A 17,411-nucleotide genomic window follows, 5' to 3' on the forward strand; every position below is an offset into this window, starting at 1 on the left:
GCTCATTTTTATAACCAATTGTTTCTTTTCAATTGTCTAACAAATAATTCTCAAATGTGTTGAGTCTCTAAAAGTCAGGATTAAGATTGTATATACCATTTATTCTATCCAAGAGAGCTACAGCCAACAATTGGCATTTCTCATATTTATATTTTTCTCAAAGCAAATCCAAAGAGAATTAATATTGTAAATAATGGTCAGTTTGACTTTACTGAAGCACATTCTTTTATCACAAACACAGTATGAAGCCAGGGTGATGATGGAAATATATAACAGCTGTCCAACATTTGAAAATTATGTTAGGTTCATATTACTCTATTAATAAGCAACTTCGTTTGACTGCAGATTTGACCTCTAAAATGCAAACAGTGTTCTTCACACTGTTCCTTATTTTTTCTTTCATTGAAAAAGTACAAAAAGGTGAGCAGCACCTGTGGCTCAGTGAATAGGGTGCTGGCCCCATATACTGAGGGTGGTGGGTTCGAGCCCGGCCCCGGCCAAATTGCAACAAAAAATTGCCAGGTGTTGTGGTGGGCACCTGTAGTCCCAGCTACTCCAGAGGCTGAGGCAAGAGAATCACCTAAGCCTAAGAGGTGGAGGTTGCTGTGAGCTGTGAATTCATAGCACTCTACTGAAGGCGACAAAGTAAGACTCTGTCTAAAAAAAAAGAAAAAGTATAAAAAGGAACTTCCATTTTTAATTTTAAAGCATATTTTAGTTAGAATATCCAGTGATTTTCCTTCATGTGTAATTGTATAGTTTAAAGTCTCTCTTGGCAAGCTGAAGAATGGAGTGATTCATTTCCATGCTACTGAGAAGATTGATTGATCTTCAATTTAAAAGAAAATATTGAGCAAAATACTTTTAAAGTTTGATAATTTTGCTTTTATTTTTTTTTATTTTTATTTTTTTTAAATATGGAACGCTTCACGAATTTGCGTGTCATCCTTGCGCAGGGGCCATGCTAATCTTCTCTGTATCGTTCCAATTTTAGTATATGTGCTGCCGAAGCGAGCACAGATAATTTTGCTTTTAGAAATGATTTTTACTCGAGGAAAAAGAATCTTGGATGTCATTGGTCATAACACATATCCATCTCATCCATCTTTTTAAATGGCACAAAAATAGAAGCATAAGAATAAAAAGCACTTATGTGAATATCAAGAAAGGTATATTCAATCTAAGAGTTTAGTTTCTTTTTCTTTTTCTTTCTTTCTTTTTTTTTTTTTTTTTTGCAGTTTTGGCTGGGGCTGGGGCTGGGGCTGGGTTTGAACCCACCACCTCCCCAGGCCAACGCCCTACTCCTTTGAGCCACAGCCGCCACCTAAGAGTTTAGTTTTATAACTGGGAGATGTGTTGAGAGCTGTAGAGAAGCAAGTTTTGTTTTCGTTCCTCCTTTGAGTAATTATGTATTTTAAAGAAAATAAAGACAATATTAGAAGTAATGTAAGAAGAAACCATGATTTAAGTAAAACCTTCTGCTCACCCCATCATTCATTGAATATATTTAAAGTGAAGAGTATAGTCCTATGTTTAACATTGAATTGAATGGAATCATGCTAATTTCAAATAGTTCAATGAAATATAAATATAACTAAATGGTTATCATATTTTTTAAATGATAAATATCACTATGAACATGTTTAATGTGATTTCACCCTAATGTCATCCAGTATACTTGGATAGTTATTGAAAACTAAATTGAAACCGAATTGGGTTATTGTTTCCATCATTAATTAATTTTGGTTGTTGTTCTAGACAAGTTTTATCTCTGTTGCAGAGGCTGGAGTGCAGTGTTCAGAGTGATCATAACTCAACACAACCTCCAAATCCTGTACTCAAGCAATAGTACAGGCAGCCTCCTTAATAGCCAGGAATATAGGTGTGAGCCCCTGCACCTGACCCGTAAGTACTTATCGTTTAAGATATGATGTCCTTTATCTAATAAATATATGTTAACTTTATTGTCTGGTTGAAGTCCTTTGGTTGGCAGATGTCTATGGAAAAACACAAATAACCGTCATTACCATGAAATCAGGGCAGTAACATTTTCCTTTTTCTATATATAACTTATGTTTCTGTTAGAATCCCAGCCAAATAACATTATAAAGTGGATTATGATTACATAGTTCTTAGAAGAACTGGCTTAGCTAGAAATACCTACAGTAGGCTAAGCCTCCAGAGAAATAGGTCAATTTACTGTTAGGAAACTAAAAACATCATAGCTTTCTGCAAAAGTTGGAAATGAATACAACATATATTTAACAATTATCGGGTTACTTTTCTATACATTCCCATGACAGTAGTAAAATTGATTTCAAATATTACCTATTTCATGCCCACCACTTCTCTTCCATGATTTACCATTGATTACAATAAAAAAGAATTTGGCTTCCCAAATGGGCCAAAAATAGTAGCATAACTCCATATTGCAATGAGCATGTATGGTCAGTTATTTAACTACGTTGATTTGTATTTGGGTCAAATTTTATTCACCATAATATCAAAGTGCTTTAAAACTCAGCACATTTTTATACAAAACATTTAAAATTACTTCACATTTCAGTGAAAATTCACTCAGCTTTAGGCTGGCTAAATATAGAAACATAACAATCTACTACACTCATGTCAAAGCTGATTAAGGGGAGAAGTAGAAAAAGTAATCTATCCAATCCAAATTTCTGAGGAAATACAACATGCATGGAACAGTATGTCCCTTCTGGCACAGTGATGCTATTATTTCATTTATTTCACTGAAACTAAAATAACTTTTAAATGTTTTAATCTTTATTTGTATATGTGTTAAAATTTAGAGCTACAGATGAGTTCAAAGTTTTCTGACTAGTCCTATAGGAAGATCTTATGTCTTTTCTATTGAAAAAAATTTAAATTTATATAAACATGCTTTTTTATGCTGGGCTTAATATAAATAATAGTTCAAGATTATATATCTACACTATATCTATCTATTATATATATATGTACATAGATAGATTGATCTTCTATCAATTTATCTATCTATATATAACCTCTAGATATAGCTAGTGGTTGTAAAATGGATGCCAGAAGGTAATTTCAATTAAATAATGTCTTGTTTTAAAGGAAAAATAGCTGGTACAGTGACTCATGCTTGTAACCCTAGCATTCTGGGAGGCCTAGATAGGTAAATTGCTTGAGTTTAGGAGTTTCAGATCAGCCTCAGAAAGAGTGAGACCCCATGTCTACTAAAAATTGAAAAAGCTGGGCACTGTGGCTCACGCCTGTAATCTTAGCACTCTTAGAGACCAAGGTGGGTGGATTGCCTGAGCTCACAGGTTCGAGACCTGGATGAGCCAGAGTGAGACCTTGCCTCTAAAAGTAGCCTGGTGGTGTGGTGGGTGCCTGTAGTCCCAGCTACTCGGGACACTCAGGCAAGAGAATTGCTTAAGCTCAAGAGTTGAGATTACTTTGAGCTATTTTGATACCATGGCACTTACCCAGGACAACAGAGGGAGACTCTGTCTCAAAAATACTAACTAAATATATATATATATATATATATATATATACACACACATATATATATTTTTTTAATAAAGGAAAAACACACAAGGCTTGGTAAATAGTCCCTTTGGACTGTCTTATTTCATATATTCTAAATACTTTGATTCTTGCCCTCCTGAGTCTGTTATTTAACTTGCAGAATGTTATCTAAATATCTAATTTAGCTTTCATTTTTACATTGCAAAATGACTCCAAAGTTTGAAGCATGTCAAGCTGGGTACCAGTCTGTGCTCCTCGTCTACTGATAATGATAAATTATTTTAGCCTCCTCTGCCTCATTTTTACTCATTTGCTAAATGTGTATAGTGGAAGATAGAAGTCACAGGATTACTTAAGAATCAGTAAGAGTATGTGAAAGCTCTTAGCATCGTCTGGCCCAGACTGCACAGTAAATCAAATGATGTTAACCATTTTTATTTCTGTTTCTTTTCAAAATTGCATTAGGCATTTCAAGCCACCTTTAAGACTTTTTTATCTGGCTATATCACCTGTAAAGCATATTTAATAAGAGCACAATTCAATACAAAATGAAACCTAATGCACTTCTCATCACAGTCTCTGTAATGTCACAAGTATGCTCCCACTAACCCAGGTTAGAAATACAAATTTATCTTTTTTATTTTCTCTGTCTAAATAATTCAATTATGAATTATATCCTATGAATTTTACTACTCCAAGATCCCTTTCAAAAGTTCTTCTCAAATAATAGACAAAGTCTTCATATGTTTCTCTGGACTACTGCCTCTGAGACTTCCAGTCTTCCAGCGATTCATGCTGGGGCTTGTTATTTCTACTTCATAAGGTTCAAGTGACTTTCCTAAAGCACACTTCACACTATGCCTCTAGTAAGAAACTGTCAATGGCACTCCAAAGCAAAACACTCCAAAATCCCCCCTGTATTACTCAATACCAGCCTATTTCAGATACCAGTGCTGGGTGTGTCTTCCCATCCTCACTGCCACAGTTAGGGCTGGGTACCAGGGTATCTTGAGTATGCTCGGTGGCTTAAACAATAAACTTTTATTTCTTACATTCCTGATTAATGGGAAGCATAACATCACAATGACAGCAGATCTGGCATTTGGTAAGGACTCTCTTCCTGATTTATAAAATGCCCTTTGCTCCTTGTATCCTCATATGGCAGTGCAAGCTCTAACTTCTTTCTCTTCATGTGAGGATATTAATGTTGTCAGGTGGGTTCCATGTCCCATGACTTCAAAGAAACCTAATCACCTCCCCAAATGCCATCTTTATAGATAGATAGATAGATAGATGATAGATAGATAGATTAGGTTTCAATGAAGATATATATATATACACACATATATATATATATATATATGAATTTTGGTGGGGGTCATAAACATGCAGTTTACAGCACTCACATCCTCAAGTACTACTTACTGTTTCCAATCAGTACTCTATTTTTTTCCAAAGTTATGCCATTTCCTATAATTTCCCAGCAGTTTTCTTTGTATGTAGTAGATAGTCATCTACTTATATTGAATAAAGGCAAAGATAAAGATACAATTCTAAACAAGGACATGATGTCAAATATAACAAAATCCCTCTCCACAAAAATGTTTAGAATGAGTACTAGTTTCCCAGGCTGCTGCAATAGGTACAATAAACTGCATGACTTGATACAACACATTTTTTTCTTGTTCAAATTCAAGGTGCCAAAGGCCTTGGCATAGTGGCTAATACCTGTAATCTTAGCACTTTGAGAGGCCTAGGCCAGAGGATCCCTTGACTGAGACTAGCCTGAGCTAGAACAAGACCCCATTTCTACAAAAAATAGGCAAATTAGCTGGATGTTGTGGTAAGCACTTGTAGCTGAGGCTACTCTGTAAGCTGAGGCAGGAGGATTACTTGGACTCAGGATTCTAAGGTTTCTGTGAGCTAGGCTGAGGCCATGGCACTCTAGCTGGAGCAACAGAGTGCAATGCTGTCTCAAAAAATAAAATAAAAACAAAATAAAACAAAATTACATTACATTAAATAATTAAAAAATCAAGGCAGCACCTGTGGCTCACAGGAGTAGGGCCCTGGGTCCATATGCCGCAGGTGGCAGGTTCAAACCCAGCCCCAACCAAAAACTGCCAAAAAAAATCAAGGTGCCAGTAGAATTTGAAAGGGGAGATGCTGTCACATCCTTCTGTCTTAGCTGCCCTCGGATGGGGCTTCGTTGGCTTTCTTTGGAATGTAGATGATGCGTCCCTCCATTTCTGAGTTCCTGTTGTCACCTGGCCACCCTCTCTCTAGGACACTGGGAGCTCACATGGCACTCTTCTTTGTCTTTCCTCTTCTTAAAAGAACGTCAGTCCCATTAGACTAAGGTCCCACTGTACTCCCATATGATTCCAGTAAAACTACTAATCTTTTCTGCAATGACTTTGTTGGGCTACATTCTGAGGTCCTGTGGGTTAGGAATTCAACATATTCATTAAGCAAACACACTTCAATCCATACCAAATATGGAGTAAGAAAATCATGAGCGCCAGGCTTTCTGAGTAGATTTCTCACTTCTTGAGCTGGTTTCTCCCTCTCTGGGTTGATTTCCTACTCCCACTACACACAGAGCTCTGGGATGTTCTGCAGTTACTGGCACTCAGTCTTTCTGCCCTGAAATTTTGTCATTTGTAATGTAGAAATAATAATACTTCTCACCTCCAGTAATTTGTAAGGATTAATGGGTATCAGTGGGCATAAACCATGTAGAACAGTAGCTGGTGTGTATAATTAATGTGTGTGAATTTTTCTTATTGCAGGCAGTGCTGAGGTAGTAGCCTCAAATATAGGTGTTGAGGGGTGAACTTCTCTTTTTAATCCTCATAACCAAGTACTTACTTCAAAGTAAGATATTATCTTACATAAAATAGCTACAAGAATGTTCCTGGGGTATCTTAACTAAAGGTATGATTACGGCATCAAATCTTATCTGCCTGAGCCAGATCATGTCAGAGGAAGTGATTTGCTGCTTTACTCCTAATGCTGAGAGTGCTCAAGAATGAACACCAGTGTCCCAGCTCTTCCCCATCCACATCCTTCACCTTTGGGATGACTTCCAGTTCTGTGGCTTTATATATTATCTGTGTCACAATGACCTCTATATAAAAAGAGAGAGAAAGAGAACTTCAACCTGGCACATACAACTAGTTACCAACATGACTTCTTTACATAATTAACAGCTTATTAAAACTTAATGAAGTCTAATTCATACTAAGTGAAAAAAAAATTAAAGAAATTTTGTAACAATTACAGAGAGAAATTATCTTAATATTTTGCATGTCTTTATTGCCCACAACTTCAACTCTATCCACATTTTAGCCACATTTTTACTGGCACTCTCTAATAACTGATTCTTGGGATAGATGGTTTAAAATTTATAGTTATAATTTTTTAAATTTTCTAACTGATATCAAGAACACTAAAAAAATCAAAGAGTCTTCTTAGAGCTAGAATAATAAATCACAATCATGATCTTCCATAGATAAAGAAACCTAATTTTAGTTCAAAATGGAAATCTATTGGCACATTAAATTTCATAAATATTCAATAAATTGTAAACATTCCTATTATATATTTATTCTAAGGGAATTCTTTGAAAAGACAAATCATATGGGTGGAGATTTGGAATTACTTAGAAGTACACAGAATATCATACAATTTTTTCATAACCTGTGAAAAATGCTAATGTATCCACATAATAGCATTTGTAAATCCCAGTAGTTGAGAACCCTAAAACATCTTTATTTTTTAATATTCCCATTTTTTACTGTAATGCATTAGTTTAAATGTTACTTTTTATAGTGGCTTTGAATTTCTATGTTTTACCTTATGGTAGGATATTTCTGAGTCACACATAAAACTCTCTTTTTGATGACTATCTTACTTATACTCCATTAACATGTTTGTAGGAAAACAGTCTGTTGCACGACCAGAGTGATATGATCTTGTAGAGAATCCATCATGATGACTTCTGACCTCCACAGAGGTGTTTTGCAGTAAAGTATTTAAACAATACCTGTACTATAGATAACTATTTTGTATAAATCCTTATTTAACACCACAACCCTTCCCATGATCATGAGTCTTTTTTTTTTTTTTTTTGTGGTTTTTGGCCGGAGCTGGGTTTGAACCCGCCACCTCCGGCATATGGGACCGGCGCCCTACTCCTTGAGCCACAGGCGCCGCCCTACGATCATGAGTCTTAAGAAGAAAGTCAAAGATGTATGTGACCAGCTGAGTATATTTCACACTAAAAGCTTGCCACCAATACCTTCTGAAGGGCGGGTGCAGGTACTCATTGTCTTGGGACCTCCAGAGACAATGTTTCTGTTCCTAAGTCCCCTATTAAATATTTCCTCCTAAGAAACTGGATTTTTCAGCCTCTGTCTTTTGACTCTTAGTTCCCTCAATGCATATAGGTTTGCATATACACGTTCACTGTGGAACAAAGTCCAATATAGATTTGAATAAAATATATTATGAATTATGTAGTCTTTTCATATATAAGACGTTATGACAGTTTAAAAATAACCAGTACTTTTGAGATATGTAGTATATCTGATCATAAAGCTGACCCAAGAACATTTAGAACAATTTATGATCACACTTACTTCTATTTATGGACTACTATTTAAGTTATTGACAAGTATGTTTTCATCAATACAATCATTTGATAACTTTACTTATATCATTAACACTTCTAAACTCATCTAAGAGATTTTTATACGATCAATATAAAATTAGGGGTGATATTTAAAAGGTTATGTTGAGTTAAGTAAAGAGTATTTATATACAATGTCAAATAGTCTTAAATTCAAGTCAGTAACATAATTTGTTTAGCATTTTCTTATTCCAACTTAATGTATTTATGAGAATAACATTAAGAACTTCAAAAACTATATGCAGTATCTTTAACAATTCAAAGTCTGTCAGACAAAAGTTCCTGACAAGTGTTTATTAAATATTACATTCAATGAATGCACATATAAATTTTGCTGTTGTAAAATAATATGTACTAACTGTGGTTACTGGTTCAAAAGAAGGACAAGATGAAATAGGCAACTTTGTTGTTCTGGTTGTTTCTAAATCTTAGTGGCTGTTCTGTAGAAAGCTTTGACTAGGTTCTGATAGTGTCTGAGGTTGAAATAGACTCTACACTCTTAGAACATATATTCTAGAAAATAAAATGAGTCTTATGTGTAAGTCATTATTTAACATAATATTAAATATAAGGTTAATGGGAGAGAACAAAGTTATTATGTGGTTTTAGAAGAAGATCTGCTTCCAGCTGGGAAAACTGGTAAATGTTTTGACCTCGGGCTCCCAAAACATATAATAGACAAGTGGAGTAAGTCAAGTAGTATATGGTGAACATTTTAATTGGTTTGTAGCTGGCAACCAAATAAAACAAAGATTATGTAGCAAGAAATAAGATTAGACAAGATTGGAAAAGTCAGCTTGGGAACACATAGTTCTGAGTTTCACATAAAAAATTAAAGTAATTTCATTTGGTATGTAATGAAGCTGCCCTAAAAGATTTTATGCAAAAAGTAACATGATTTGGGTGGCTTTAAGAAAATTAATCTACCACCCTTGTGCTATCTGTTAGTACAGGAAGTGAAAAAAATCCATGAAAGTTTAATGCAATAGTCTAGAGAAGAGGCAAGGAGTTTAAAGACAGCTAAAATGAAACAAGGGCTATAGGGCTGGAGAAAAAGAAAAGAAGACATTGAGTTTGTAAGTGTTGTTAAAAGACATAACACTTATGGTGCTTCTTACAAGGGTACATGTGAAATTTAGAAATGTAGAATATAAATGTCTTAACACAATAACTAAGAAAATGCCAGGAAGGCTATGTTAACCAGTGTGATGAAAATGTGTCAAACGGTCTATAAAACCAGTATATGGTGCCTCATGATCACATTAATGTACACAGCTATGATTTAATAATAAATAAATTAAAAAAAAAAGACATAAGCAATGCAGACAAAGGAATGATTAAGACAGGGATGACTCTATTCTAGAAATACTGGAGGGACCTGCCACAAAAACACTGAGATCCAGCTGGGTGTTAACAGCTTTCTTTTTGTGAATTGCCAGGTCAGAATTTTGAAACCCTAAATTTTTGAATACCTAAGTCAAAGTTCTCTGGGGTGTTTATTAAATGTAGATTTCAAAATCATTCTCTAAGTTACTTAATCAAAATATGTATTTAAATATGTAACCTTAAGGTATGAGCTTATGTGTTTCTTCCACCTGCCTTATTATTGAATTAGAAACATTAACTTTGGGCTAAAGTACAATTCAAATAAGTACTAAAATAATAATAAATAATAAATTATAAGAATAAAGGCATATTTTTGAGCATGTTCATTTAGCCCTGATGCTTCAAAAGGAAAACATTAGGTTAAAGAGTGACAGTGATCTATAGAACCACATGATAATTAAATTAACTTTAAACCACAGTGCAATACTATGGATTAATACATACAGGTTCAGTGTTTTTTTTTTTTTTTGTTGTTGTTTATTTGTTTGTTTTAGAGACAGAGTCTCATTTTGTCGCTCTTGGTAGAGTGCTATAGTATCACAGCTCACAGCAACCTCCAGCTCTTGGGCTTAGGCCATTCTCTTGCCTCAGCCTCCTGAGTAGCTAGGACTACAGGCGCCCGCCACAATGCCCGGCTGTTGGGCTCTGTGGTTTTATATGAATTGCTTACTTATATTTAGTGCTGTTAACAGCCACCTTTGTATTTTATATTATTTTATTCCTTTTTTTTTTTTTTCAGAGACAGAGTCTCGCTCTGTCACCTAGGCTAGAGTGCCATAGCCTCAGCTTAGCTCACAGCAACCTCAAAGTCCTGAACTCAAGCAATCCTCCTGCCTCAGCCTCCAAAGTACTTGAGACTACAGGCAACCACTACTATGCCTGGCTACTTTTTCTATGTGTAATAGTGATAGGGCATCGCTGTTACTGAAAATGGTCTCAAACTCCTGAACTCAAGTGATCCTCCCACATCTTTGCACCTCCAGTGTGCTAGGATTACAGGCACAAGCCACCCCACCTAGCCCATTTTTGTATTTTAAAGCAAAAGTAATACAGATAATTACCTTCTATATTGTCTGTTCAAATATTCACATTTTGAAATATATTTTACTTATATGCTTATGTATTTATTATCTCTTTTGATTAAATTATAAGCTATTTGAAGTCAGAATACATTGTTTTCTATTTCTATTATATACTACATGGCTTTAAATTGTGTAGACCCATCAAAATAGTTCTGAAACTTTTTAACACAATAAACAAAATAGTGCTAATTAAATTTCTCAATTTTATTTTAACACAATAAACAAAATAGTGCTAATTAAATTTCTCAATTGCATTGAGAAGGATTTATACATTAAAAGGTACAATAAAATTTCTTGCAGTTATATTTCTTCCTTAAGAAAGAAACAACAATTTCACAATAATTTACATGTGGTTTTAGATTAATAATATAATAGAAATCAGGGAATTTAGAGAAATTTAATTACCTCCATTTGTATCTTTATAGGCCTTAAAGAGCAGACAATTTTATAAAATTCAGGCTTTAATTGTCTTATCAATATTAATCTTTTTATATAAAGCTGAATAGAAAGACTTAGTTTCATGTATAATATATAGATGACCAGACTAAACCTATTGTAATTATCAACCATTTCTGGGTAGGAGGAGTTTTTTATTTTGTTTTAATAGCATTTAGGCAATTGTTTACTTGATTTTGGACAAGGTAATACAGATCTAATAACATTACCAGAGAACGTTCATATAAGCATAGTTCAATAAAGCACACCGCAGGGCCTAAAGACTTATTTTACTGAGAAAAATAGAGGGTTGTGTTGAGTTTTAGAAATAATGGAATAAAGAGCAACTTGAAGGGATGGAAGAACAATTTGTAGGGCTTTTTTAAAAAAGAAAATGAGCTATGCCAGAGTGAATGTAGGCAGAATCAGAGAGATAATGAATCTGGAAAGATGTTTGCCATATGGAGATAAAAAACATGACATTTACCTAAATGTGGAATTTATATACCAATCTAGATCTAGATCTGGACTGACTTGAATCATACAAATTTAAATCCTTTTACAAATTAAAAAAAAAATGCATTGAGCCTTAATAGTCTACTAAGAAAAATCTTTTTTTTTTTTTTTTTTTTTTTTGTAGAGACAGAGTCTCACTGTACCGCCCTCGGGTAGAGTGCCGTGGCCTCACATAGCTCACAGCAACCTCTAACTCTTGGGCTTACGTGATTCTCTTGCCTCAGCCTCCCGATACTAAGAAAAATCTTAAAATATACCTTTAAAAGAAATACAACATTGACCTCTCAATGAGGAGAGTTATTGAGTCATTTTACATCAGAATATAAAGTAATTGGTGGAGAAATAGTTTGCTACTCATTTAAAAATATTCTTGTTAAATGTATTTTTTAAAAAAATTACCACTTTAAATGGAAGTTTGCAAGTCTTCCCTGGTGAAGTTTCACTTTTTCTCAATTAAACTGCCGATAGGGCTATAAAACTCTATTCCAGCTCAAACAGATATGCAAATTTAACAATGCCAGGCAGTTAGAAAAATAGTAATGTTAAGGCTGATAAAGAGAATTAAGGAAAACTTATACTTTGTGTCTTTAAGGTTGCAAATCATTCAACCAAAGCACAGACCCCAGAAACTCACCTCAGACTCAGAGGCTGTACATTTAAACCAATCAGAACAATGACTGGTCATCTTTCTGCTGTTAACAGTGTCTGTTTGCTTCTTCCAGGAAATATTCTTCTCTCAAGCAGGAGGTCTTCTCAATGGTAAGTTTGTACTTTAAGTTAAAAGCTATAGATGGCAATGCATGTTTGGAGTTGAGACTTCATGTGTATTTTACAGTATTACCAAATGTTGTAGCTGTGGAAGAAAGTGCCACTTGAGAAGATAAGATGAGTAACTCCTTTAAACTGAATTCTTGTCTATAAGTTTATCCAAATGCTTCTTCTGACGGATCTGAACACGAGCTAACTTTTGTATAAACTATGTAAAACACAGTCAGCGTCTACTCACACACAGTTTCTGGCAACAAACATGAGCGTGTTTAGATCTTGTTTTGCTTGAAGACAAAAAAATGAAAGAAAAAGATAATAACATATAAAACCTGAAAAAAATGTACACTGGTAAGTAAACATGATTTGTTAACACTTAGAAAAACAAGTGTTTAAAAGAGCTTCAAAAATATAGAGAAAACGAATGGCAGGAAAGTATGTAATAGCCCCAGAAAGTACAAATTAAAAAAAAAAAAATGGCCTTACAAATTTCAGTAGCATTTTTTTGAGAAATAGAAAAATTCATATGGAATCTCAAGGGAGGCTGTTTAGCTACAACAATTTTGAGAAGAGGAACAAAGTTGGACTCATACTTTCTAATTTCAAAGCATGCTCCAAACCTATAGGGATCAAAACAGTGTGGCACTGGCATAGGGACTGACAGGGAGACCAATCAAATAGACTGAAGAGTCCAGAAATAAATCCCAGCATATGTAGTCAAAACATGCTGCAACTCAATGGGAAAGGGACAGTTCTTCAACCAATGATGTTCAGAAAGCTCCATATCCATATGCAAGAAGAAGTCGGACCCTTACCTCACAAAAACTAACTCTAAATAGATTAAAGATCTAAATGTAAAACCTGAAACAACGAAATTCCTAAAGGACAGCATATACAAGAGGCTTCATTATGTTGAGTTTGCAATGATTTCTCAGAAATGTCACCAAAAGCACAGGCAAGAAAAGCAAAATAAACAACGGAATGGAATGAAATGTTAGCAAGTTATCTAGATGACAAATAATTAGTATCTAGAATATTACCTACAACTCAACAACAAAAAATCAAACAGACCAATTAAAAAAATGGGCAAAGTATTTAAACAAACATTTCTCCAAAGATGATAGGCAATGGCCAACAACATATGAAAAGATTCTCAGTTACTAATGATCAGAGAAATGCCTATGAAAACCACAATGAGATATCAACTCACATCCATGAGGATGACTGCTATCAAAAAAATTTAAAAATTATAGGAAATAAACATTGTCCAGAATATAGATAAATTGAAACCCTTGTGCACAGTTACTGAGTTTGTAAAATGGTGTGGCCAATTTGGCAAACAGTATGAAATATAAAATTAATGGTAGAACTACCAAATTATTAACAATCTCCACTTCTGAGTATATATATATATATATATATATATATATATATATATATATATATCTCCAAAAAAATTAGAAGGAGGATCTTAAAGAGATATTTACAATAGCATGCTCAATTCAGTGCTGTGGACAATTACCAAGAGGCAGAAGCAATCCAACAGTTCATCAACCAATAAATACATCAAAGAATTTGATATATGCATACAATGGACTATTCAATTTAAAAGAAAGAAACTTCTGTGGTCTGCCACAACGTGGATGAACCTAAAGGATATTACGCTAAGTGAAACAAACCAATCACAAAAAGACAAACACTGTCAGACTACACTTACATGAGGTCTCTCAAGTGGTCAAATTCATGGAAAGTAGAATGATCATTACTAGTGGCTTGGGGAACAGAAAAAGGAAATATTTAATGCACAAAAATTTAGATTTTCAAGATGAAAAAGTTCTGGAGATATGTTTGACAACAATATGAATGTATTTAATATTAACTGGATAAAATGGCAAGTTTTATGTTACGTGATTTTCATCACAATGAAAAGAAAAGAAAGGAAAATCTGGCCTCTTTGAAGAGGCAAAAGACCACCAGGTGCCAACAGATCATAATCTATGTAAAATAGCATTGGATTAAAGGTAATTCGATATAAGAAATATTTATAGGAAACCTTAAAATATAAAAGTAAAAAGAAACTTTTATTAGAAGAATTAAGTGCAGGATTAATGTAATACAAATGGTATCAGATTTGGGAAGGAGGTCCTTCTCAGAATGCAGATGAAAAAAGACAAAGATGTTGCCAGCCGGTTCACCCAGCACCATTTGTTAAATAGGGAATCTTTTCCCCACTGAATGTTTTTAATTGGCTTGTCAAAGATCAAATAACGGTAAGTAGCTGATTCATTTCTTGGTTCTCTATCCTGTTCCAGACATCTACTTCTCTGTTTTTGTGCCAGTACCATGCTGTTTTGATCACTATTGATTTATAGTATAGTCTGAGGTCTGGTAGCGTAATTCCTCCTGCTTTGTTTTTATTTCTAAGTAATGTCTTGGCTATTCGAGGTTTTTCTTGATTCCATATAAAACTAAGTATTATTTTTTCAAGATCTTTAAAGTATGACAGTGGGGCTTTAATAGGGATTGCATTAAAATTGTATATTGCTTTAGGTAGTATGTACATTTTAACAATGTTGATTCTTCCCAGCCATGAGCATGGTATGTTTTTCCATTTGTTAACATTTTCAGCTATTTCTTTTCTTAGAGTTTCATAGTTCTCTTTATAGAGATCTTTCACATCTTTTGTTAGATAAACTTCCAAATATTTCATCTTCTTTGGCACTACTGAGAATGGATTAGAGTCCTTTTCAGCTTGACTATTGTTGGTATATATAAAGGCTACTGATTAATGAATGTTGATTTTGTAACCTGAGATGCTGCTGTATTCCTTGATCACTTCTAAAAGTTTTGTAGTAGAATCCCTGGTGTTTTCCAGATATACAATCATATCATCTGTGAAGAGTGAAAGTATGTCTCTGACAAAGGTTTAATAACCAGAATCCACAGAGAACGCAAACGTATAAGCAAGAGAAGAACAAGTGATCCCATCGCAAGCTGGGCAAGGGCCTTGAAGAGAAACTTCTCTGAAGAAGACAGATGCATGGCCTACAGACATATGAAAAAATGCTCATCATCTTTAATCATCAGAGAAATGCAAATCAAAACTACCTTAAGATACCATCTAACTCCAGTAATATTAGCCCATATCACAAAATCCCAAGACCAGAGATGTTGGCGTGGATGTGGAGAAAAGGGAACACTTCTGCACTGCTAGTGGGAATGCAAATTAATACATTGCTTTTGGAAAGATGTTTGGAGAACACTTAGAGATCTAAAAATAGATCTGCCATTCAATCCTATAATTCCTCTACTAGGTATATATCCAGAAGACCAAAAATCACATGACAACAAAGATATTTGCACCAGAATGTTTATTGCAGCCAAATTCACAATTGCTAAGTCATGGAAAAAGCCCAAGTGCCCATCGATCCATGAATGGATTAATAAATTGTGGTATATGTACACCATGGAATATTATGCAGCCTTAAAGAAAGATGGAGACTTTATACCTCTTTCATGTTTACATGGATGGAGCTGGAACATATTCTTCTTAGTAAAGTATCTCAAGAATGGAAGAAAAAGTATCCAATGTACTCAGCCCTACTATGAAACTAATTTTGGGCTTTCATATGAAAGCTATAACCCAGTTATAACCTAAGAATATGGGGAAGGGGGAGGGGGAGGATGGGTGGAGGGAGGGTGATTGGTGGGATTACCCCTGCAGTGCATCTTACAAGGGTACATGTGAAACTTAGTAAATGTAGAATATAATTGTCTTAACACAATAACTAAGAAAATGCCAGGAAGGCTATATTAACCAGTGTGATGAAAATGTGTCAAACTGTTTATAAAACCAATGTATGGTGCCCCATGACCGCATTAATGTACACAGCTATGATTTAAAATTAATAAAAAAATGAACACAAAAGAAAAAGACAAAGAGATTTTTAAGATTGAATAAAATATAAGATGATAGAAGACAGAGGTTAGAGAGCTAGCCTTCGAAAAACTGATCTTAATATAGAAAAATGCAAATCAAAACAACCCTGAGATATCATCTAACCCCAGTGAGAATGGCCCACATCACAAAATCTCAAAACTGCAAATGCTGGCGTGGATGTGGAGAGAAGGGAACACTTTTACACTGCTGGTGGGACTGCAAACTAGTATAACCTTTCTGGAAGGAAGCACTCAAGCTAAACCTCCCATTTGATCCTGCAATCCCATTACTGGGCATCTACCCAGAAGGAAAAAAATCCTTTTATCATAAGGACACGTGTACTAGACTGTTTATTGCAGCTCAATTTACCATTGCCAAAATGTGGAAACAGCCTAAATGCCCACCAACCCAGGAATGGATTAACAAGCTGTGGTATATGTATACCATGGAATACTATTCAGCCATTAAAAAAATGGAGCCTTTACATCCTTTGTATTAACCTGGATGGAAGTGGAAGACATTATTCTTAGTAAAGCATCACAAGAATGGAGAAGCATGAATCCTATGTACTCAATTTTGATATGAGGACAATTAAGGTTATGGGGGGGAAGCAGAAAGAGGGACGGAGGGAGCCCCTCGGGCCTTAGTGTGTGTCACACTTTATGGGGGCAAGACATGATTGCAAGAGGGACTTTACCTAACAATTGCAATCAGTGTAACCTGGTTTATTGTACCCTCAATGAATCCCCAACAATAAAAAAAAAAAGAAAAAAGAATGGAAAGAAATGGAAAAACAGCCCCAAAGAATAAAGCTTTAATGGAATAACAATTTCCTGTGATAAAGATAGCACATATAAATTGAAAGAGGGAAATTCATTCCAAAATAATAATAATAATAAATAAGATAAACAGGGTTATATCTTTAAAAAAACTACAGATTATTCTGATAATAATAGAATTTTTAAAAACTCTCTAGAATATCTGAAAATAAATACAATGTAGGTTCTCATATTCTTTCACACAGTTCTGGGTATATAGAAGAAATTATACAGTAGAACTTCCATAGTTGATC

At 34.5% G+C, this 17,411-nt stretch overlaps 1 non-coding gene across 1 annotated transcript; it reads right to left on the minus strand.

Moving 5' to 3' along the window:
• Positions 1 to 911: 911 nt before the first annotated feature.
• Positions 912 to 1,018, minus strand: LOC128592026 (U6 spliceosomal RNA). The gene has a single exon (XR_008381746.1). It is a non-coding gene; the product is annotated as a U6 spliceosomal RNA (small nuclear RNA).
• Positions 1,019 to 17,411: the final 16,393 nt, after the last annotated feature.

The sequence above is a fragment of the Nycticebus coucang genome, chromosome 1, assembly GCF_027406575.1.
Source record: "Nycticebus coucang isolate mNycCou1 chromosome 1, mNycCou1.pri, whole genome shotgun sequence".
NCBI lineage: Eukaryota > Metazoa > Chordata > Mammalia > Primates > Lorisidae > Nycticebus > Nycticebus coucang.